Raw genomic sequence first — 26,398 nt, forward strand, 5'->3', positions numbered from 1 at the left:
TAAATACCTAGTAGTGCAATTGCTGGGTCATAGGGTAGTTCTATTTTTAGTTTTTTGAGGAACCTCCATACTGTTTTCCAGAGTGGCTGCACCAGTTTGCATTCCCACCAACAATGCAAAAGAGATCCTCTTTCTCCACATCCTCACCAACATCTGTTGTTGCCTGAGTTATTAATGTTAGCCATTGTGACAGGTATGAGGTGGGATCTCATTGTGGTTTTGATTTGTATTTCCCCGATGATGAGTGATGTGGAGCATTTTTTCATCTGTCGGTTGGCCATCTGGATGTCTTCTTTGGAGAAGTGTCTATTCATGTCTTTTGCTCATTTCTTCCTTGGATTATTTGTTTTTTGGGTGTTGAGTTTAATAAGTTCTTGATAGATTTTGGATACTAACGTTTATCTGATATGTCATTTGCAAATATCTTCTCCCATTCTGTCAGTTGCCTTTTAGTTTTGCTGATTGTTTCCTTCACTGTGCAGAAGCTTTTTATATTGATGAGGTTCCAGTAGTTCTCTTTTGCTTTTGTTTCCCTTGCCTCCAGAGACATGTTGAGTAAGAAGTTGCTGTGGGCAAAATCAAAGAGGTTTTTGCCTACTTTCTCCTCGAGGATTTTGATGTCTTCCTGTCTTACATTTAGGTCTTTCACCCATTTTGAGTTTATTTTTGTGTATGGTGTAAGAAAGTGGTCCAGGTTCATTCTTCTGCATGTTGCTGTCCAGTTTTTCCAACACCACTTGTTGAAGAGACTGTCTTTATTCCATTGGACATTCTTTCCTGCTTTGTCAAAGATCAGTTGGCCATATGTTTGTGGGTCCATTTCTAGGTTCTCTGTTCTGTTCCACTGATCTGAGTGTCTGTTCTTGTGCCAGTACGATACTGTCTAGATGATTATAGCTTTGTAGTATAGCTTCAAGTCAGGGATTGTGATGCCTCCTGGTTTGGTTTTCTTTTTCAAGATTGCTTTGACTCTTTGGAGTCTTTTCTGGGTCCATATGAAATTTAGGATTATTAGTTCTAGCTCTGTGAAGAATGCTGGTGTTATTTTGGTAGAAATTACATTGAATATGTAGGTTGCTTTGGGTAGTATCAACATTTTAACAAAATTTGTTCTTCCTATCCAGGAGCATGGAATCTTTTTACATTTTTTTTTGTGTCTTCTTCAATTTATTTCATAAGCTTCCCATAGTTTTCAGTGTATAGATTTTTCACCTCTTTGGTTAGATTTATTCCTAGGTATTTTATGGTTTTTGGTGCAATTGTAAATGGGATCGATTCCTTGATTTCTCTTTCTGTTGCTTCATTGCTGGTGAATGGGAAGGCAACCAATTTCTGTGCATTGATTTTATATCCTGCAAATTTGCTGAATTCATAAATCAGTTCTAGCAGTTTTTTTTGTGGAATCTTTTGGGTTTTCCATATACAGTATCATGTCGTCTGCGAAGAGTGAAAGATTGACCTCCTCCTGGCTGATTTGGATGCCTTTTATTGCTTTATGTTGTCTGATTGCAGAGGCTAAGACTTCCAATACTATGTTGAATAACAATGGTGAGAGTGGACATCCCTGTCTTTTTCCTGACCTTAGAGGGAAAGCTCTCAGTTCTTCCCCATTGAGGATATTAGCGTTGGGGTATTCATATATGGCTTTTATGATCTCGAGGTATGATCCTTCTATCCCTACTTTCTTGAGGGTTTTTATCAAGAAAGGATGTTGTATTTTGTCAAATGCTTTCTCTGCATCTATTGAGAGAATCATATGGTTCTTGTTCTCTCTTTTATTGATGTGATGAATCATGTTAATTGTTTTGTAGATATTGAAGCAGCCCTGCATCCCAGGTATAAATCCCACTTGGTTGTGGTGAATAATTTTTTAATGTATTGTTAGATCTGGTTGGCTAATATCTTGTTAAGGATTTTTGCATCCATGTTCATAAGGGAAATGGATCTATAGTTCTCCTTTTTAGTGGGGTCTCTGTCTGGTTTTGGAATCAAGGTAATGCTGGCCTCATAGAAAGAGTTTGGAAGTTTTCCTTCCATTTCTATTTTTTGTAACAGCTACAAGAGAATAGGTGTTAACTCTTCCTTAAATGTTTGGTAGAATTCCCCTGGAAAGCCATCTGGCCCTGGACTCTTGATTTTTGGCAGATTTTTGATTACTAATTCGATTTCTTTACTGGTTATGGGTCTGTTCAAATTTTCCATTTCTTCGTGTTTCAGTTTTTGTAGTGTATATGTTTCTAGGAATTTGTCCATTTCTTCCAGATTGCCCATTTTATTGGCATATTATTGCTCATAATATTCTCTCATTGTTTTTATTTCTGCTGTGTCAGTTGTGATCTCTCCTCTTTATTCTTGATTTTATTTATTTGGGTCCTTTCTTTTTCTTTTTTATCAAACTGGCTAGAGGTTTATCAATTTTGTTAATTCTTTCATTTATTTATTATTTTTTAATGTTTATTTATTTTCGAGAGAGAGAGACAGAGACAGAGCAAGAGCAGGGGAGAGGCAGAGAGAGAGGGAGACACAGAATCTGAAGCAGGCTCCAGGCTCTGAGCTGTCAGCACAGAGCCCGATGCGGGGCTTGAACTCACAGACCACGAGATCATGACCTGAGCCGAAGTCGGACGCTCAACCGACTGAGCCACCCAGGCGCCCCTATTTTGTTAATTCTTTCAAAGAACCAGCTTCTGGTTTCATTGATCTGTTCTACTGGTGTTTTTTTTTTTTTTTTAATAGCATTAATTTCTGCTCTAATCTTTATTATTTCCTGTCTTCTGCTGGTTTTGGGTTTTATTTGCTATTCTTTTTCCATCTCTTTAAGATGTAAGTTTAGGTTGTGTATCTGACATCTTTCTTCCTTCTTTAGACTGCCTTTGCTGGGTCCCAGAGGTTTTGGGTTGTGGTGTTATCATTTTCATTGGCTTCCATATACTTTTTAATTTCCTCTTTAACTTACTGGTTAGCCTCCAAGATGGATGTTCTTTAGTATCCAAGTATTTGTTACCTTTCCAAATTTTTTCTTGTGGTTGATTTCAAGTTTCCTAGTTTTGTGGTCTGAAAATATACACGGTATGATCTCCATATTTTTGTACTTGCTGAGGGCTGATTTGTGTCCCAGTATGTGGTCTATTGTGGAGAACTTCCATGTGCATGGAGAAGAAAGTATATTCCACTGCTTTAGGTTGAAATGTTCTGAATATATCTGTTAAGTCCATCTGGTCCAGTGTGTCATTCAAAGCCATTGTCTCCTTGTTGGTTTTTTGATTAGATGATCTGTCCATTACTGTTAGTGGGGTGTTGAAGTCTCCTACTATTAAGGTACTACTATCAATGAGTTTCTTTATGTTTGTGATTAATTGATTTATATTTTTGGGTGCTCCACATTTGGCGCATAAATGTTGACAATTGTTAGGTCTTCTTGGTGGATAGACCTGATAATGATGATATAATGCCCTTCTGCATCTCTCGATACAGTCTTTATTTTAAAGTCTAGATTGTCTGATATAAGTATGGCTACTCTGGCTTTCTTTTGTTGACCATTAGAATGATAGATGGTTCTCCATTCCCTTACTTTCAATATGAAGGTGTCTTTAGGTCTAAAGTGGGTCTCTTGTAAACAGCATATAAATGGGTCTTGTTTCCTTACCCATTCTGTTACCCTATGTCTTTTGATTGGAGCATTGAAAGTTTGCCCTCTATATTGTTGATTTTATGTTCTGCCTCATCCGTCTTTGCTTCCATGACATCCATTGAAGATTGCAGCTCAGTTATAGCATTTTTTATTTCATCCTGACTAGCTTTTACTTATTATATCTCCACAGAAAGGGATTATAATCTATTTTCTATTCCCGCTAGCATTCTTATTATCGTGAGTCAAAATTCTGCTTCAAACATCTTGCTTGTATCTGTGTTGGTTGAGTCTCTGGCTGTCGTTCTTAAATTCCTTCATTTCATCATTTTGAAGGGAGAGGAGGAATTAATAAGGTAGAAAAATTAAAATTAAAAAAATTAAAATTAGAAAAATATTAAAATTGAAAAAAATGAAAAACAAACATACACACACACAAAATCAAAAAAATGATGCTAGATCCTAGCTGTGTTTTGGTCTGGGTGTTGAAAATGGCTTAATAGATTAGGGAAAAAAAGGGGAAAGAGAAAAATAAGGAAATATTTTGAAAATTTGAAAAAAATACACTGAAGTAGACTAAAATGAAATGATGGAAGTAAAATAGAATTTGAAAAAAATTACACAAAGGTAGAAAATATAGTAGAAAAAATTAAACAATATGTTTAATAAAATTGAAAATAAAAATGATTTTTTTCTCTTTCTGTATTCAAGACAATGAAAGGAAACAAAAAAGAGAAAAATTTCAAAAATTAAAAAAATTAAAAATAAAGAAAACTGAGTAGATGGACTGGCTAACAGACTGAAATATGACTGAAATTACTTCATTTTCCCCTAGAAGTCAAACTATGAAGCACTTTATAGTCCATAAACTAAGCAGCTGGTGAGACTTGTGTTCTTAAAGAGTGAGGTTGGCCCTGTTGGGCGGGGCTTAGTGTAACTAACGGCTCCGTTCTCCACTAGATGGTGCTGCTAGCCTACTGGGGTGGATTGTTGTGGCTCTTGTAGGTGCGTATTGCATGAGAGGGAGCGGTGAAAATGGCGTCACGCAGCTACTCCCTCTCTAGTATCAGAACTCTGTTCTCCCTGATCAGTAATGCACACCCATCCTTTGTCTTTGGCTTCCATCCACTCCCTGCTTTTACACAGTCCATGCCCAAGTCCCAGGCAACACCTCCCTCCTGAGTTTTGTCTCAGATGCGGCTGCCTTCCCCGGCTTCCCCACTTCTGAGGGACTGCAGCTTTGACCCATTCTGCCCCTCTGTGGAGGGTCTTACTGAGCAATGGCCGAATGCCGGCCACACCCAGGAATGTTCTCGGGACCGTGCTGCTTCTGATGCCCAGAGACTGCGGACAGGTGCCAGCCCATCTCAGAAAATGTTCATGAGACAGTGTAGCGGCAGCACCTGAGGGATTATGGAAAATCACAACACACATCTGGCACCAGGCTTCACCCTTAATGACCTTGTTCCAGCACCAGCAAATGTGGCCATTCATTGGGGTCTGCTGTGCCCAGGTGGTCTTACAGCCCCTACCAAATGTCCTTCCAGCAGTGGAACCGCTTCTCCCCCTGTGGCCCAAGAATCTCCCAGACCCCACTCTGCTCCTGGGGATCTGCCCTTCCCACCAGAGCACAGCCAGGTATTGAGCTGCAGAGTTACAGACTCTGCTTCTTAAAGGTGTAAAAGTCCTTTGTGAATCTATTGCAAAACCTGGAAATTTTTTGTGAAGGGTCTTTTTGACTAATATCTGTTTTATCTTCTATGGAAATTAGTTGTTATAATTTTCTAACTTCACTAAGGGCAATAACTCCTCTCATGGTTGTGCTGAAAACATGTTACTTGAGTCATTTTTAATGTATCACTTTTGTACATTTTATTTTCGATTAAAATTACCAATTTGATTCAGATTTCCAAATTAATTGGCATACAAATGATTTTTTAAATTCTATTTTAGTTTCTTATTTTGGTATTTGTGTTTTCTACTTTAAAAATTAAATTATGTAATTTTTTTTGATTTTTCAAAGAAAAAATTATTTCTCTACTTTTTGTTTCCCAACTCAATACATTTGGCCTTTATCTCTATTTCTTCTGTTTCATTTATTTTAGGTTAGGTTTTATCTTTTTATGCAAGTGTCTACTCCATTTCTTATGTTTCTTGATAAAAGCATTTAATACTATGAATTTTCTCTGAGCACTGCTTTAGTTATATTTTGAAGAGTTTAACATATTATGATGTTATTCTAAATTTACAATTTTTTTTTCAATTTCAGCTCTCATTTCACCTTGGATCCAATACATTTTTAAATGAAATGTTGTGGTTGTTGTTTGGTTTTTGTTTCTTGGTAGAAGAGACTTTTTGCTTTTTGATATTGTTATCAATTTATTTTTTTTAATTTTATATATAGAGAGAAGGAGAGCAGGGGAGAGAGACAGAGTGAGAGAGAGAGAGGAGAGAGGATCTTAGGCAGTCTCCAGGCTCCGCATGGAGCCCAGTGTGAGGATTGATCACAAGATCCTGGGTTCATGACCTGAGCAGAAATCAGGAGTAGGTCGTTCAGCTAATGGAGGCACCCAGGTGCCTCGATACTATTATTAATTTTTAACATTATTACATTGTGGCCAGATTAACACTGGAGTTAAAATTGTCTGTTTCAATGTGTAATTAGTTTACTGCCTTCTTGATCTGCCAAAATAAGACAGAAAGTTAAAGCCTCATATTGTGTATATCTATTTCCCCTTCTGTGTCTTATTGGTCCTGAGGTTGGTAAGAGCCTTGTTAATTGCAGGAATTTCAAGAAGCAATGTGCGAATAAAGCACAGTTTGAATAACAAATTATATGGTTAAATTACTCACATGAGAAACCACACTAGAATAGGAGCCGATGAGCTGAAGTTTACTGCTAAATTTGGGTATGGTTGTTATGCCTGGTTGTGAGACAGAATCATTCTCAGTTTGACGCTGATGGCTTAAAATATACATTAAAAATTGCTTAGTAGAAATCTGCTACATATCCAGTCCAAGGAATATTTATCACAAAGCAAAAGGTCATTTTTAGAAAAAAGAAAAAGGATTAAATCAAATAGGTATGCTTTTTTGAGCATAAAACATGGATAATTTTTTTTTGCAATAAAATTAATATCTAAGTAGTTTGTTTTCTTTAGATGCTCATTTCAGATTTCTTTCAAGAGTTCACTTTGCTTTACTTTAGGGCACTAATAATAATGATAACTAATGCTTCTGTAGTCTTCTCATGTGCCAGATACTTTTCTAAGTGATACACATATATTAATTCATTTATCCTTAAAATCTTTTAAGGCAATGTAATTTAAATAAATTATTATCTTTTTAATAAGTGAGAATCCAGTATTAACGAACAGATATGTGTATAATATTTAATGCAGCTGAGTGGCATAAATTAATAAACCTCGCGTTAAAAATTAGGCTTTTGCTTATATTTCATTTTGAATATATTTCCTATGTCTTTATGTTTTAAGACATTAACTTATTTTCACTCTGTAATTTAACCCAACGTGAAATGGATATTTATGATAAAATTGATGCTTTAAATTTGTCACACATCTTATTATTTATACACTAGCTTACATTGTATGTAAGATGGGTTGAGTTAATCACACTCTGTTTGTGCCACACTGATATCTTTGAACCATTATGTGATGAAGGGTATGAATGGCATAATTTCTGTGGAGAAAAATATGTAAATGTATACTGTTGTCTGTTCTATGTGAATGTAGTGTTCTTTCTCCTTTTGCAAAAATTTCTCTCTTTGGATGAGGTCGAAAAAAGGGTTATTTATGCAATTAGTTGCTACAAACCATGTACCTGGGGTCTTACTAATCTGCTTTCACGGAGACCCTATATCTGACACTATGGCTACAATTTGCCCTGATACTTCAATGAACTTGCAGTAGTCTACGGTCATCTTCTAGGCTTTAACTGGATTCTGCAGGGGGCTTTCTAAATGGGGAAGGGGGCATCTGGGGCTTGTGGTAGTGGTGCACGATGATGCTTTAGAGCTCTTGGAAACAACAATTCAATGCATACTCTGTGTTCAAAGGTCTGTGGAACATACTGACATTTTCCCTCCTTAGTGGACAGTTATCTGAGTAAATGACCCAAGGTCCCTTGGGATAAGAGCTGCGGAACCTTGCCATTTTACTTGACATGGTGTTCCAGGGCTTTCTCCCTGCATGTATGGCCACTAATGTATGAATTAGTTCTTGGATCTGAAAAATGCCTCAAGTTTGAAAACTGTACATGAAGTCACGACTTTTTTTTTTTCTTTCAACGTTTTTTTTTTTTTTTTTTTTTTTTTTTGGGACAGAGAGAGACAGAGCATGAACGGGGGAGGGGCAGAGAGAGAGGGAGACACAGAATCGGAAACAGGCTCCAGGCTCCGAGCCATCAGCCCAGAGCCTGACGCGGGGCTCGAACTCACGGACCGCGAGATCGGTGAAGTCACGACTTTTATTGGAGTGACTTGTCTCTGCCTCCCAGGCATCCATCAGTGATTCCTTCTACTATCATAACCTGAGGGTTAACACCACTCTATGCCTGTTTCTTTTGTACTTTGGGATGTTTTCCTCTACTGACTGTCTTTACAAATCTACGCATCAGGCCACCCTGAACTTGGTGGCCATCGTGATAATCATGACCCTTGACTTCTCATGGTTAAGTGTTGTCAACTTTTGTTTTTGGAGTCTACTCTCTCCATAACCATCAGAAGGCCAAATTCTTTAAGACTATTTTCTTTTACTCTCAGGCCTGGCTATAGAAAAGCTACAACTGAATATTTTTATGATATCCTCTTAATATTGAATTTCTCATGGATTTGGCCAATGGTATGCTGTGGTCTTCTCATGAAGCATAATCATCTGATGGATGTGCTGGATGTGGACAGCTTACCTTTCCTAGCACGCCCACATTGTAGAGGCTTTAAATAACTTCCACCTTCTTTATAAGAATTTAGATATTTCGGGGCGCCTGGGTGGCGCAGTCGGTTAAGCGTCCGACTTCAGCCAGGTCACGATCTCACGGTCCGTGAGTTCGAGCCCCGCGTCAGGCTCTGGGCTGATGGCTCGGAGCCTGGAGCCTGTTTCCGATTCTGTGTCTCCCTCTCTCTGCCCCTCCCCCGTTCATGCTCTGTCTCTCTCTGTCCCAGAAATAAATAAAAACGTTGAAAAAAAATTAAAAAAAAAATTAAAAAAAAAAAGAATTTAGATATTTCAATTTTGCTCGGTTTGCTCATTGTATTTTCAATGGCTTCAGTAACCACTGTATTAGTGGGTTTGCATCATCCTTGGGGCCCTTGCCAGGGCTTTATATCTAGCATTTTGGAAGAATGCTCCTAAATCAATAAACTCTTCCCTATCCAATTTTATGATCTTGCCCTCTTGGTCACTCTCAACATCCAGTCCCGTGTGTACTTCTCCATTCTATGGCATTAAATGTACCTGCAATATTTATTTTTCCATGACTATGCACTTTACTTATCCCTCCCAAAGTCTTAATTTTGCACGATGGTTATGTGTTTATCTGATTGGAAATTTGCATTTCATTATGAACTTCAAATTTAACTCTCAAAATGTGGTTGAGTATCAGGATCCAATTCAAGGCAAAGTGACTTGACCAGATATTGTGGACTGAAATGTGTTCACCTTACGTTTGCAGGTTGAAATCTTATCTTCCAGTACCTCAGAATGTGACTGTATTTGGGGACAGGATGTTAAAGAAATAACTAAGTAAAAATGAGGTCATTAGGGTGGGCTCTAATCACATATGACTATTGATTGCCCTTATAGAAAACTGATATTTGGATATGGACAGGTGCAGAAGGAAGGCCAGGTGAAGACATCATCTACATGGTAAGTAGAGGCTTCAGAAGAAACTGAACTTGCCCACCCCTAGATCATAGACTTCCAGACTCCAAAACTGTGAAGAAATTAATTTATGTTCTTTAAGCCACTCAGTCTGTAGTGTTTTGTCTTGGCAGACCGAGAAAACTATACACCAAGAATGAAATATCCTGATTTTATCAGAATCTATTTTAATTTATTAAAAATGGAATTTGTTTTCTTTTGTTTTGGAGCTGGGAGATACATTTGCTCCAACACTCTTTTCTTTGTTTGAATTAAGTGACAGTTTGGAGAAGTGCGTCTAAATACTGATTCTTATTCTAGGGGCGTCTGGGTAACTCAGTGGGTTAAGCATCTGACTTTCCAGTCATGATCTCGCAGTTCGTGAGTTCAAGCCCTGCATCGGGCTCTGCACTGGCAGTGCGGAGCCTGCTTGGAATTCTCTCTCTCCCTCTCTCTGCCCCTCCCCTACTCACACTGCCTCTGTCTCTCTCAAAATAAATGAATAAACTTAACAAAAAAATCTAAATATTGATTCTTATTCTTGGAACCCAAAGTGAACTTTTGTTTTTTACATTCTCTTATCATCGTATTGTGAAACATGGCCTTTCACAATATGGCGGAAAGAAGAGAGAAACAGGGATGTTTAAACAAAAAATGCAGACAATATGAAATTTGTATTGATTGGAATTACTCACTGGTTAATAGATAATTTATCAGCACTGCACGACTTAAAGCAAGGGTACAGGGGCGCCTGGGTGGCGCAGTCGGTTAAAGCGTCCGACTTCAGCCAGGTCACGATCTCGCGGTCCGTGAGTTCGAGCCCCGCGTCAGGCTCTGGGCTGATGGCTCAGAGCCTGGAGCCTGTTTCCGATTCTGTGTCTCCCTCTCTCTCTGCCCCTCCCCCGTTCATGCTCTGTCTCTCTCTGTCCCAAAAATAAATAAACGTTGAAAAAAAAATTTAAAAAAAAAGCAAAGGTACAGGCAGAGACGGAATTACACTTTTCCGAACTCAGACGATTTAAAGAAATTGTATACTAACTGGACTTGATCTATGAATACTTAAAATTGATATATGATGTGTGTCTCAGAATCATGAGATTGTCCTTTAGAGATAATGTTCTCAGAGAAATCAAATTAGAGTTTGACTAAAATGTTGGTTCCTGAAAATATACTGGAGAATAAGGGCTTTAAGAGATTAGTTCTTCTCTAACAGGGTTGAAAACATCACGTTATAGTTCAGTCATACACCCCAGCAATACCTCCTTTATCTTTTTTAACCTCATTTTAGAGACTCAATTTAGAACAAAACTCTTCAGGGGCGCCTGGGTGGCTCAGTCAGTTAAGCGCCTGACTTCAGCTCAGGTCACGATTTCACGGCTCATGAGTTCGAGCCCCCTGTCGGGCTGTGTGCTGACAGCTCAGAGCCTGGAGCCTGTTTCAGATTCTGTGTCTCCCTCTCTCTCTCTCTGCCCCTCCTCTGCTCACACTCTGTCTCTCTCAAAAAATAAAGAAACAAAAAAAAATTTTTAAAAAGAAGAAAACCCTTCATTTTGCTTATGAATCATGAAGCACAATCATGGAAGCCTCTGAGGCTAGCACATAAGAGCTTGCTCTACAGACTTGCCCATGTGAGAAGTAGCTCAGTCAACAAAACAGAACTGGTTCTTTAAAAATTTTTTTTTTCAACGTTTATTTATTTTTGGGACAGAGAGAGACAGAGCATGAACGGGGGAGGGGCAGAGAGAGAGGGAGACACAGAATCGGAAACAGGCTCCAGGCTCTGAGCCATCAGCCCAGAGCCCGACACGGGGCTCGAACTCACGGACCGCGAGATCGTGACCTGGCTGAAGTCGGACGCTTAACCGACTGCGCCACCCAGGCGCCCCAGAACTGGTTCTTTAGAACATGAACACTTACCACTCTTTTTAAACTTTTTTTAATGTTTATTTTTGAGAGTGAGAGATAGAGTGCAAGCGGGGGAGGGGCAGAGAGAGAGGGAGACACAGAATCCAAAGCAGGCTCCAGGCTCTGAGCTGTCAGCACAGAGCCCGACACAGGGCTTGAACCCACAAACCACGAGATCATGACCTGAGCCGAAGTTGGACGCTTAACTGACTGAGCCACCCAGGCACCCAAAGAACTTTTACAACTCTTAAATTATAGGGTTCTACCCTTCCCCTTCCATAGTGCCAGTCACCAATGAGACATCTCTCCCATTTTCAGTGACAGAAGGTTCTTATTGTCACGAAGTTTTGAGGTTCCTCTTGGGCAACTTCCTCCGAAATTTGTATACACGACACAAACAGCATGTCAATTTACAGTATCTAAAATACAGTTTCAAAATTTGATAAAAATCTGTGTTTTTAGGTATGACTATAACAAATGAAAAGGCTAACTTCTGTTTGTATATATTTCCACTTTCAACATTTATCGTAAAACTTCACTCTAACTAGACCACTTGATGATTAGAACCTACATTGAAAGAACTGGTTCAGAATTATTGGTAGTGCATCCTGTGTTTTGTAATCTGCATGATGTATTAGATAACAGGGATAGAACGACCATCAGAATAGTTATATAATCTATCCATCCATAAGCAAGACTTATAATCTGAACACACAGAATCAGAGGATGGCAGGTTTTTTTAAAATATCTCTAAGAACCAGTAATTGTTCTTACAATCAACCATGAAAGATACATAAAAGTGTCGTTAAGTGTTTCCATGAATACAGTAAATCGTGATAATTTGTTCTTGATTGTGATTTAAAGAGGATACCTTTGGGGCGCCTGGGTGGCTCAGTCAGTTAAGCGTCCGACTTCGGCTCAGGTCATGATCTCACCGTCTGTGGGTTCGAGCCCGCGTCAGGCTCTGTGCTGACAGCTCAGAGCCTGGAGCCTGTTTCAGATTCTATGTCTCCCTCTTCCTCTGACCCTCCCCTGTTCATGCTCTCTCTCTCTCTGTCTCAAAAATAAATAAATGTTAAAAAAAAAAAATAAAGAGGATATCTTTGTGGATAGGTGTATGACTACTTTTGTAAATAACATAGCAGTCAATGAATTGCAATTTAAACTGCTGGCCTTGATTAATTTTATATAAGGCCTTATCATTTTACAAGCTACTTCAGATTCATTTGCTCCTAACAAATTGTGTGATACCACGTTACTATTAGATTTGGACGAAAGAGATGAACAGACTTGTTTATATAGTTTAAAGTTTAAGTATTGATACTCCCAGATCTTGTCTTTTGGTTAAAGAACTTACCCAGGATAAGTGGGAAAAACGAAAGATAACCGTACTATTGATCCTCTTAATTGAAATTTTTTTTCCTACTGAATACCCTTTAACAAAAGAAATACAATAACAATTATAGTTGCTCACAAAGGATTATAGAAATGGTAAAAGGGCCGGCTCGAAAACTCCTGTTTTTAATCTTCCAGAGAGAAACTGTACTCTTTCATTTCCGTTGTACTAGAGTATAAGAAATCAATGACAGGTACATCTCTCTTTGGAATAACTTTTATAACCTTCTCTCAAAAAAAAAAAAAAAAGAAAACCAGTCTCTATTCTCGGCATGCCACCCACAGTTCACTGACTTTGAACTAGTCATGTCCAATCCCCAGCCCAACTGGGCTGTTTCAGCTATCTCTGGTGGAAAAATCCCCTGAGATTTCTTTGCTGAGATATTTCCAGTAGTTCTTCTCATAATAAAGATGACTTTTAGAGGCCAGCCATGTTACTCATCAAATGGAGTTCAGGGCTTAGTTATTTTCTTTTTTAACATTTTGAAAGTCATACCATTTTCCTAAAGTATATTTTAAAAAAAAAGAATATTGCCTAAATTTTGCTTCTTTTATCCGTGTGTTTTATTACGTCAGAATGTGTATATAATTATGTCATATATCCTTTTACTATTTTGCAACAGATTCATTTCTTCTCTAGGGAATAACAGTACTTTCAGTCGAGACTGTAATTAACACCACAATGGGCTCCTTTGTCCTTTATTATATTATCAGTCTTAAATAAACAGTTAAAAAGAAAGTACCAAAAATCTTATAGATATATAGTTCAATGAATATTTATTGAGTCCCTACGTTGTACCAAACACTACACAGTGGACTTAAAGTAGCAATAAGAACTAGGAAGGACCGGGAATTTTAGAATGTACCTATTAATGCCAAGAAAAAGAAGGAGAACATAAATATGTGTTCACTGCAGAGTGTGGTCCAAGATGAAGCATGCTAGGAAAAACTCAGCATAACCAGCAAGTCTGAGGAATGCATGAGGGGGTTTCTTCTTCCTTTTTTCTCTTTGTATTTTTATTTACTTTTTTATTTTTATTTTTTTAAGTTTATTTTCAGTGAGAGAGAGATGGAGAAAGACAGAGATACAGAGAGAGAGGGGGGGAGAGAGAGAGAGAGAGAGAGAATGAGAGAGAGAATCCCAGGCAGGCTCTGCACTATCAGCAAAGAGCCCTCCAAGGGGCTGGAACTTACGACCGGGGAGATGATGATCTGAGCCAAAATCAAGAGTCGAATGGCATGCTTAACTGACCGAGCCACCTGCTACCTAAGTGGCCCTGCTTTTCTCGTTTGTTTGTTTTTTGTTTTTGTTTTTAATTTTGAGAAATCTAAATAAGAATCAAGGAGAACGTGACATTTAGGCACAATGTGTCAAACACAGAGAACCAACAGCAGAAATCCTCCTGCGATAGGAGCACATATTTGAGAAAGAACAAGGGGGGCAGTGTGGCAAATGAACTCAGTGCCTGTGATGAGTTCAGAGTTTTGGCTGTGACCGGGATTGCACGGCCGCTGTTAGACTTTAGGGAAGCCACTGGCTTTCCTACGCATGAGATGAGGAGCCAAGGAGGGGCGGGGAGGGGGGAGAGGGTTGGTAGTTAGCCGAACAGTGAGCGCATGCGCTGATGGGTTGAAAGGCTCCCTTCCACTGCTGTGCCTCAGAGAGGTTCTGTGGGGCAAAGATCCCATGCAGGGAGAGGAGACTACCACCGCAACCTGGGCGAGCAGAAAGAGTGCCCGGGAGAAAGCTTGAGGGTGGGGGACACAAGGGGATAGTCCAGACACGGAATTAAATGAAATATTTCAAAGATGCATCGAGTTTCTGTTTCGTTGTTGATGCTATTTCTAAGGCACTGAAATGATGGAGACCAATGAAGGGGAAGAATGGGTATGGCTGGAGCAGGTTCTGGCACAATCATCCAGGTCTGTTTGGGGCACGGCAGGCAAGTTTCACATGTTTTAACCTAGATATGTCCACACACAGTTCTATACAGTTTTATGGAATTTAGTGAAGAATTCTGGAACAGAGATACGAATTTGGGAGTCTCATTATGCAGATGATAATTAAAATTGTGACCCAGAGGAAATCACTGGTGAGAAAAGGAAGATGAAGGAAAGGATTCGAGAAAAATGTAAGACGTCGGTGAGAATTGGGATTATAAAAAGTGACATACAGCATGACCAGGGTCAAAGGACAAAATGTCAGAGAATGTGATGTCCAGAAGCCAAATGAAGAAGACACTTCCGGGATAAAGAAGATGTTAACTTTGGTGAATGATCATGCGGCAAGTAGGATCATGACCAAAAGATTACCATGAATTAAACAATGTAGGCGTCCGTAATGACATTAAAGCAAACCTCTTTCCTTTTAACATTTCTAAAAAAACCTAACAATTTTTTACCGCATATGGATATACCAATGATTAATATGGACTGTTGTTTTATATGTATTCAAACTACAGAAATGGAATATTCTTTCATAATCTAACCATTTTTTGTTTTTACTGAACAGGTGTCTGTCATATATATATATGAATTCATTATATATGGCTCTAGTTCATTCCTTTGAGCTAGCAGTAGATGAAAGGAGACCTATGAGATTTCACAATGTATTTATTATATGTAAAATTGGGGCGCCTGGGTGGCTTAGTCAGTTAAGTGACCAATTCTTGATTTTGGTTCAGGTCACGATTGCAAGGTTTGTGAGATTTAGCCCCAAAATGGGTTTTGTGCTGACAGCGTGGACCTTGCTTGGGATTCTTTCTCTCTTCTCACCCACAGCGGCTCATGCTCTCCCTCTCTATCCCTCTCAAAATAAAAAAAATAAAAAAAAACATTAAAAAATAAAATAAAATGAATATTTGCATCAAATATTTAGTGCTCCAAGTGTGCTGTTCTTAACACCCTTAATGCATATACAGTAAGATTTTTTTTTAACGTTTATTTATTTTTGAGACAGAGAGAGACAGAGCATGAACAGGGGAGGGTCAGAGAGAGGGAGACACAGAATCTGAAACAGGCTCCAGGCTCTGAGCGGTCAGCATAGAGCCTGACGTGGGGCTTGAACTCCCGGACCGCGAGATCATGACCTGAGCCGAAGTCGGACGCTTAACCGACTGAGCCACCCAGGCGCCCCAAGATTTTTTTTTTAAGGAGTGGAACTACTAACTTAAGTATATGTATTTTTAAAAACTTTATTATATATTCAATTTCTTTGTCTAGTCTTGCTGTTCCGGCTAGGATCTCTTTTACAATATTGAAGTTAAAGTTGTGGGTACTCATGCATGTCTTATGTCTTTAATGAGAATACATGTAATACTTCATCACTAAAATATTTGTTGAGCATATATATTTTATTACTTTGTCACCTGATATGTCTTAGAATCAGTTACACCATAGTGGGAATAAGCAAATCTAGTGCCTAGATTTTGGTTTCTGATACCATTCTCCAATAAAAGGAACCAGGCCATTTGACGTAATGGCTAATTCTAGGACTAAGGCTATACAATGTATAAGAAGAACACGAACTGTCTTTTATTTTCAGAAAGCAAGGAAGTGTTAAATACAAAAGTCCCACTAAAATGGGGGTAGGTCAAAGGAAACAGAGGAGTCAACTTAAAAAGTCCCAAAAGTCAAAGATGAAGTATTTTAACAAGAAAATTATAAGGTGTTGGATCATGACCCAAAGTATGAAATAAGTCTCCATGAATCCATACGATGTAAATAAATGATTGAATAAATAAATGGGAGAGAATGGACAAATCTTCCACATGGAATTACAAGTAATTTATTATAAATATTCTGCCCTGAAGTAGGAGGAACACAATGCCCCATTCATTAAATGTGGGCTGTTCTAGTGACTTCCTTCCCTGAAGTCGAGTATGGGGTTAAATAAATCAACCTTACAATGGAAAAATGATCAAACTTTTTTTCAGCCTGGTGATCAAGGTTAGCATCACCAGCGATAACATACTATGTAGTCTAGACATGCAGTGATGAAAATAGGACTTTATGTCAGTGGTCTTCATCCCCAAAAAGGTAAAACCTAATCTATTGTGAGAAAAACATAAATCAAATTCCAATAAAGGGGACGTCTACAAAATATTTGTCCAATACTCTTCCAAAATGTTAAGATTATCAAAATCAGAGAGAGAGAGAGAGAGAGAGAGAGAGATTGTCACAGTGAAGAGTAGCTTAACAGGACATGTTGATGAGATGCAGTGTATTATTCTGATAGGATCTGAAATAGAAAAGGCATAGGTAACAATAAAGAAAATTTGAGTTAAGAATGGACTTCAGTTAATGTCTGCATTAAGGTTCTCCAGACAAACAGAATCAATGGGATATAAATACTTATTAATGGAATTGGTTCACGTGGTTATGGAGGCTGAGAAGTTCTGTAATCTGCCCTCTGCCAGCTAGAGAAACTGGAAAACCAGTGGTGTAATTCAATGAAGACTAAATGCCTGAGAAATTGAGGTGGGAAAGAGGGAGATGATGGTGTAAATACGGGTCTGGGTCTGGAAACTGAGGAACCAGGTGCAGAGAGTTCTGAGGGTAGGGGATGTCCGTCTTAGCTCAAGCAGAGATGGCGAATTTGCCCTTCTTCAACTTTTTTGTTTTATTCAGTCCCTCAAGGGATCTCAGGCCTACTGGCACATTGTGGGGATGATTTTCTTTACTCAGTCTACTGATTCAAATGCTGATCTCTTCCAGAGACATCCTCGCAAACACACCCAGAAGTAGTGCTTTACTGGCTATCTGGGCTTCTTTTAGCTCAGGCAAGTTGATGCATAAAATTAATCAACACAGCAACAAATGTACCACGCTAACATAAGATACTAATTGCGGGAACAGGATGTTACTGTCTGTATTACCTTTATATATTTTTTCAGAAAATCTAAAACTTTTCTACAATAAAAGAATGTATTGAAAATATTGAGTTTTTGTTGGGATCTTTCAAAACATCACACTTCCTTCTATTCCCGCTTGGCTACGTTTTTTAAGAAGAATGTGAGATGAAGGCTGAAATACATTTTTTTCATATACTGATGTAACCACCCTATTTTCACTTTCAATCAGACATGCTATGAAGTAAATTATATTAATCATCTTTCTAATATGAAAGCATCTTTATTAGTCACAGGGTTATAGAATAGGCTATAGTAAAAAAAAAAAAGCAAAAACCAAACAAAACCCCAAACAAAACCAAACAAAACAAAAACGAATCCCAGGAACTTGAAAATCGAAGGTTTATATTTCTCTAGAACTACATGCTTATGGTAACTTAGTAGACATTCTGATCTATGTCGTACTCGCCCAGGGGACCAAAGTCAAGCAATCTCTAGACTCTAGATACCACTGACCATGGTGGAAACAGAAGGGAATATGGTTACAGTCATAGGGGCACATTTTTGAAGAATATTTTTTTGTTGTTGAACATTTTCTTTTGTCATGTGTAGTCCACGGCTTAGTCTCTCCAGTGAATTTTTCATCACAGATATTATATTACATTACAGAAGTTCCACTTGGCTTTGTTCTCTTTATGCTTATGTTTTCTCCTTGAGGCAGTTTCTGACTTTTTTTTTTTTTTTAATTTTTTTTTTTCAACGTTTATTTATTTTTGGGACAGAGAGAGACAGAGCATGAACGGGGGAGGGGCAGAGAGAGAGGGAGACACAGAATCGGAAACAGGCTCCAGGCTCCGAGCCATCAGCCCAGAGCCCGACGCGGGGCTCGAACTCACGGACCGCGAGATCGTGACCTGAGCTGAAGTCGGACGCTTAACCGACTGCGCCACCCAGGCGCCCCCAGATAATGGATCTATAGACGCAGACTTCAAATTGCAAATATGCTGGAGAGAATTTCAGAGTATAAACAGGAATCATGGGAAATTCTGTAACTGAATATTTGTCTCTTTCTATTCACAAATTTCTTCTTCGGCGGTATTCACTCTGGTGTTAAACTAATCCAGGAAGTTTTAGTTGTAATTATTTTATTTTTTAAGAACCATACCAAAAATATACCTGGACTGATATGGGTAAAGGTGAAAATTGAGTAAGTGACAGAGAAGAATCTGAAAAGCTATGAGCATAAACTCAATGTTAAGCAAAAGAGGCAAAGAGTAAAATAATACCTACCTCATGAAATCTAATCTATAACGTTAGATGTCTTCCCATTCTGAACTTTGGAAAAAGTGAGACGATTGTACTTGGGAGAAGAGAAGGTGATGCATTCTTGGATGCTGCTACTGTTCCGTGTATTGGCCTGACTGGTAGTTACACGGGGCGCCCACGGTGTGATGTTTCTTCAGGCTATACAATTACTGATACCTTTACTCTTTCATATTTATTTTGTATATCAGAAAGAAGGTTTACGACAAAATAATGGCCTCGGCCAGTTATCAAACATTATCAACCCCCTCCCCCGCCACAAAAAAGAACACCCAAGTATCACATCAGTACTTACCAAATTGTATTTTGAAGATAAGTGTGACCACCGGCCAATTCTCTGTTTTGGTGTTGATAGCAATGGTAAATTTTAATTGAAGAAGTGTCTCAATCATCTAGGTGTCTACTTCTTGCCATTTGATTCTGGTCCCTGTGTCTGTCGGGAGGTTAGCCGAGCTGCAAGTGAGCCGAACTGTCAGGCATCAGGGTAGCCATTAAAGCAACAAGACAGAAATGAAAGTAATACTCAAGCCTTTAATCACTAACTATGATAGCATAAGCAAGAGACTAAAACCTGTTCCATTTTCCCGATGAAACAGCAGGTGAATCAGTGATGAGGAAATCCTGAACAAAAGGTCCTGGCAGTCTTATGGACTCTAGGGTCAGTTTCCTATGATTAGAGCTTTTTTGGTCCTATCTAAAAAGTCTTTGTCTAGCCCACGGTGGTGAAAACAGTTATCTATGTTTTCATACAGGATTTTTAAATTACGTGCTTTTACATTTTGGTCTATGATCTAATGCAAATTGCTTTTCTGATCTGATGCGCGATAGATCAAGGTTTTTTTTGTTTGTTGTTTCTCTTCAGTATGATTATTCTGACTGTTCTTTTCCCATTTCACTGCATGGACAACCTTGTTGAAAATCGATTGATCATATAGGCACAATCTATTTCTGGACTTCATTCAATTCCATATATATATATATATATATATATATATATATATATATCCTTACATGAAACTACATTTTCTTGATTACTATAGTACATATATATTGTTACTAGATCGTATAATTTTTCCAAATTGGTTTTAAGAATTCCAATATATCGTTAACTTCTTTTACTCTAGTCAGATTTCAAATGTTCTACTTCACATGAATTGTAAAACAAAACAAAATGATAAAATTCCATTAACTCCTCCAAAGTTTTGTGCCATTGTTGTCACTATTTTATTTATACATGTTATAGCAGTTATGTATAATAATTACCATCTTTGCTTATGTCCATTTATAGGTCTTAAGAAAATTGGGGCGCCTGGGTGTCTCAGTCTGTTAAGCGTCCGTCTCTTGATCTTGGCTCAGGTCATGATCTCACTTCGGGCTCTGCGCTAACAGAGATGGTCCTTCCCCACTTGCTCTCTCTCTTTCTCAAAATGAATAAATAAACTTGAAAAATAAAGAAATAAAGCTCTTAAGAAAATAATCTTTATAATTATTCTTACATTTCCCTTGCCAATCTTCTCCATTTATTCATTATATCTGAGTTTCTGAATGTCTATCTGGGAACATCCCTTAGGAATGAAGAGTTTCCCTATTTCTTATAGTGGTATCTCAGTTAATTCTCTCAGCTTCTGTTTATCTGAAACATTTTTATGTGAACTTCAGCTCCTTTCATGCAGGTTTATTTCTTGAGATACAGAATTCTGGGTTGACGCCATTTATTTTAAAGCACCTCAAAGATGTTCAGCCGTTTCCTCATGCATTCACCATTTCTGACAAATTAGCTGGAATTTTTAACACTGATATCACTGATATCTTGTATCTAGCTTTTTTTCTTCTTTTTTATCCTTTGCCTATTCTATTTACTTTAGGCTTTTAGAAGTTTGACTATGATATACCGAGGTGTGGTTCTTTATATTTATCTTCCTTTGGATAAATATAAGCTGACTATCTTGGATCTGTGGTTTCTTACTTTTTCACTAACCTTGGGAAAGTTGGAGGCCATTATTTTTTTTCAAAAATTTCCTTCTCCATCTCTTCCTTTGGGGAATCCAGCTGCATGTAGGTCACATTTGATCCCTCAGGTAACTGAGTTTCTGTTTTGTTTTGTTTCCCAACGTTTTGCCTGTTCAGTTCAGTGTGAATAATGTCTATTAATCTGAAGTCAAGTCCACGGATCCTTCTTCGTTTTAAATACATCCTATGACTTTTTCATTTCAGATATTTTGTATGTGAATTTCTGAGAATCCTTTAGATTTCTGTTATTATTTCCTTACTTTTTGCCAAGCTTCTCCATTTGTTCTCTCAGTTGTGCTGCTTTTCCTGCAAAGTATAAACATATGCATAATATGTGGTTTAAAGTCCTTTTCTGTGCATCGCATTATCAGTGTCATCTGTTGAAGCCTGTTTCTACGCCTTTCATACCTTTTAAGTTCTTTCATGCCTTTGGTGGAAGAATACATGTTTTGTGTTTTCATACTAGTAGGTCTGACTGTTTGCTACACTGCAAGATATCTGGATTGTTTCTTCCTTTAAAGTTTTATGTTTTGGGGCAGCCGGGGGGCTCAGTTGGTTAAACTTCCAACTCTTGGTTTCCACTCAGGTCGTGATCTTTCAGTTTGTGAGTTCAAGCCCCCATCGGGCTCTGTGCTGATGGTGCACAGCCCACTTGGAATTTTCCCTCTCTCCCTCTCTCTCTGCCCCTCCCCTGCTCGTTCTCGTGTTTTCTCTCTCTCTCTCAAAATAAATAAGTGGGAAAAACTTCAAAAGTTCCTTTTAAGGTATTATTTTGTTCTAGGATACAGTTAAATGAATTCTCATTATGAGCCTTTATTTTAGGCTCTGTTTGGGTAGCTCTGTTTCAATTTCTTGCTCAGCTTTAGTCTGTCATCTTAATTTGAAGGCGTGTCCTTTCTGGAGCATCAGTGTATACCTGGGATACTCAGCAAGAGTCTCCACTCTCGCTAGACCATCCTGCCACGTTTCCCTAAACTGTCCAACCTCTTCTGTCTTCATTCAATTATTAGTCCTCAGCAGCTGCTCTCTTCCAGGCCTTAAAATCTCACCCTCAGCATTCAGAGCCCTGCCTTCATCAAGGAACAGAGGGAATGATATGCTGGCATGAGACTTTCTTCTCTGTACAGCCTTCCTGTCTACCACCTAGGCTCATAAAATCATTCTACCTCAAAAGCTCTACACTCTATTTCTGCCCGCTCCATTCACTGAGAATGCAGCTTTCTGCTTGGGTTCCTTCTCTTTGTGCTGTGGTCTAAAAAAAAGTCTCCTAGGCAGGAAGTCAGGGTGAATACAGAACTCACACTTGGAGGAGTGTTTCCTTTTTTTTTTTTTTTTTTTTAAGTCTGATATGGGAAGTGTGTTGCAGCTAGAGGTAGAAATCAAAAAAAACATATTTATATCCAACTTGCTAACGAAAATTTGAGGTATCTGCTTTGCTTTATCTATCTGAAAGTAATACTTGGAGGAAATGGGAAATACTTTGATGGAAGTGCATTCCACCTTGTCTCAGTCTCAAAAGAAATTTCAGGCCTGCCTGAGTGGCTCAGTCGGTTAAGCATTCCACTTTTGATTTCAGTGCCGGTCATGGTCTCGCGGTTCGTGAGTTCGAGCCCCGAGTCAGGCTCTGTGCTGACCGCTCAGAGCCTGGAGCCTGTTTCTGATTCTGTGTCTCCCTCTCTCTCTGACCCTCCCCCGTTCATGCTCTGTCTCTCTCTGTCTCAAAAATAAATAAACGTTTAAAAAAAAGGATGCTTTGGAACCAGGAATCTAATAAAAACAGACTCCGTGTGCACTCTTAACTGGTGATTTCCCACCTCAGAAGACTAACCAGTCATTTATGACCTCTAAAACTTTTGAGGAGTGTAGAAAAGGTGGAAAACACAGTCTACGTTAGGATTATAGACAGGAGAACTGCTAATGGGAATGGCAATTTCTGGCAAAGATAATCTTATGATCAGAATTATTAATTTCAGACTTGTCTGTACCTGCACCCCAAATTCTACCTTAAGGAGCTATTATTTACATGTCAAAATTCAGCTTAGGTATCACCTCTTGTATGAAGACTTTGCTGAATACCAGCCCACCCTGTCTTGTCTCCAAATTGTATGGGATTCTCCTCTTCTGCATGTTGGAATCTTTATCATAGTACTCATGATACTATACTGTAAATGCCCCTTTACTTTACCCCTTTACTTTACTATAAATTCTCCTTTATCTACTTATGGACTCCAGATTCAAAATCTTGAGTTGTGAAGGCTGGAACTTGTGTTATGCACTGTTTTATCTCTAAATAGGAGCACAGTACCTAAAACCCAGTGGTGGTTCGATTTCTTATTTTCATTTTCACATGCATTCCTTGCACAGATAAGAAGGTTGAAACACAGCAATACATGATGCAGTCAAGATCTGCCTTCAAAGACAAGATGCTTTCTACCCATGTCGTCACTCTGATAATGGAGCCCGGGTCTGGTCATGCTCTGCTTGTTTTTAGCCTTTCTTCTGGAATCAGTTTTCAACACTTGCACTGAAGAAGATAGGCTTATATGCCTTTCGAGAAACTCATAGAAAGACAAGCTTCTTCACATTAACTACACCTGTGAGGTATTCCTATTTATCAGGAGTGGGGCTGTTTATTAACTCAATGAGTTACTTTAGGAAATAGATGATAATTTAGACATTTTTTAGAAGATATAAATGTCAAATGTAAAAGAATAATTTAAAAGCATACAATTTTTTCATGGAGCGGACTTAATTAGCAAGAAAATACTTTCTTTTTCACCCAGATTTACAATCAGAGCATTAAAACAAGTGGCTGAAATTGTTTTAAAGGGTGACGGAGTCTATGTCAACACATGTGGCCAAATAGGAATGCTTTCAGGAAAACGATCCTACGAAAGCACCTAATTAACTTTTAGCTACAAATACTAAGTTTTTTTTTTCCCCCATCCTACCTTTTCTTTCTCTACTAGTGGGTCTCACTTAGTAAACTGTTTGGGTTGCCTTGGGATATAAAATCTGTCAAGAACGTTATTGAGACATGGGAGAAGGTGGGTAGAATCTTCTCCGTCAGAATAGATGACAACTAATTACAGTCCAGAAACTGGAAACCCTTGGGGAAGCAATGAAGTCTGAGTCTGCCCAGATAAGATTGTGTGAGGCTATTTTTGAGGGTGAGAGTATTTATGAGCTGCATTAATAATAGATGAACGAATGTTGTAGCACTAAAATATGAAAACATTCACATTCTTATCTGACCACTAGGAAGTTGCTTGCTTGGCACCAATATATAAGAAAAATAATATAAGCATTAAATAATAAATCATTTCTTTAAAAAAAGTTTTCATGGTATTCTTTAATATTCATAAAAGTTGTTAACAAAGGTTTTTTAAAGCTTTGCAGTGTGGCCTTCCAAGAAAGATGAAGCAATACGTTTTCCTGCAATGGAGAGATGCTTTGTGATTTTTTTTTTCTATAATCCCTCTGTTTTCTGAATGCTGACATTGTTTTGTGTTTTCTATTATTAAGCAATGACTATTTTTATAATAAAATAACACTATTAGTTTGCCTTGCTATGATCTAGTATTTAGTAATTAGATAATGAGTCTTGAGATTTCATTCTCTTTCTTGACAGGGGACAGAAAAGGGCTTCCTGATATCTCTCTCACACCTGCATGAGGAGCCTTCTTCTGACTAAAGCCGCACACCTAGAGAAAGGCACTGGGGGAGTATCACCAGTGTGTTTTGATTTAAAATATACCAGTTAAACCATACTCTGAAGCCTCAGCCAGACCTTGGTGCCGCCATGCCTAGAATTTCCCCAAGTGTATTAGAGCACTTTCACAAACCAGTGCCCCTTTGCTTCAGAGTTATCTGCAAAACCGTATGCGCGCACAGGTAAGGGAGGGTTGACAACGCCATCATATTGGTATGAATGACTGCATTAGAGTCTTTGTCACTAGTTCTTGGAGTATGTGCAAGAAATGGTAGGAGAGGTACAGGTGGAATAGTAAAGCACATGTTGCTTTCTCATTTTCCATCCCCGTGTGTAAGACTAAAATGAGAGAGACAGATCCGATAAGTAGATGATAGTGATGTTGCTGAGGCTTTAAGGCGAGGCTCCAGAGGCTGTGACCTTGACTTCTCCCTTAACAGCTTCTGCATTCAACCACAGGTGCAGCGTGAGTGATACAGACCATGCCTAACTGGAGAAAAACAAAGAACCGGTAGGCAGCAAGACTTCTGGCAAAATATTAACTAGCATAATAGCTCTCGTGTTAGAATCGCTGCTTCCAATATTATCCCTTGAATTGCTTTGTCACCCTGCTGCCATGTGGCTTTTCTAAAATTTAAATATACTCATGTTGCTTATTGCCCCAAGATTCTTCAGTGGCTCTTACACCCTACAGGGTGCCATTATCCTTCTCGCAGTAGACTAAGTCTTCATAATTTGGCCCCTGCCTATCTCCGTTATTGTCTCTCCAACCCCTTCATCGCCCTACATTAACCTGTGCATACATACGTGTTGTGCCTCAGAAATAAGGATTTATTTTCACTTTCTGAACATGAAGGATATCAGAGTGCCTTCAGATTATCTGGAATGTAAATGGGACTCAACACAAAGCTGGTAAATGGATGAACACGTGCTCTTTCATCCCCCACGCATTACAGATGCCATGACAGCATTTTCTCTTTACTCTCCTTTGGCAAGTTCTTACTGTTTTTGCTCTCTCATTGAATACTCTCTTCTGGAAAGGTGTGCTTGGTTCTCCAAGGCAGACTTTCATATTGGCCGTCACCTAATTACTCCAAGAAAGGCATGTATAGGTTTGCTTTTCTGGGCAATCTAAAGTAGTTTCAATTTGCTCTCGGAAATGGAAGCAATATTAAAGACAAAAGAACAAATAAATATAAAAGGCATTCCAAAGCTTTGTTATCCAGTCAGGGATTTTAGTTATCCCTTGTATTTGCACGTTGGACGCTCTCAAAATATCTGCTGATTGACTGATTAACTACTTGCTTATTGTATGTAAATAGCCTTTGAAATGATAACTTGGTGAAAAAACTACATTTTTGCATGGAGTAATTCCTGATAATAAAACGTGAGATATTTATTAAGGTGCATGTTTCCAGATTCAATGTATTAAAAGCAGCTAATCCATCACCAAGATTTTATTTAAACTTCTACTTAATTTTATGCTGGCTGTTATGTTAATCAACGTTTAAAATAATATATGTGGTAGCTGCTCAATAAATTTTTGTTGATTATTAAATCTCCAAACTGAAAACTTTGATGTAATTCTGTCTATTAATAATATTCAGCCTTCCACATGTCAAAACTCTGTCTCTCAGTAATAGAAGTCAGTCACTTATGCTACATCACTTACAGTATCTCTTTATCCCCTTTGGAAAAA

This window comes from Lynx rufus, unplaced genomic scaffold, assembly GCF_022079265.1.
Source record: "Lynx rufus isolate CCGP_SWC_20201006 ecotype Redwood Valley unplaced genomic scaffold, mLynRuf1.p SCAF_3, whole genome shotgun sequence".
NCBI classification, from domain to species: Eukaryota; Metazoa; Chordata; class Mammalia; order Carnivora; family Felidae; genus Lynx; species Lynx rufus.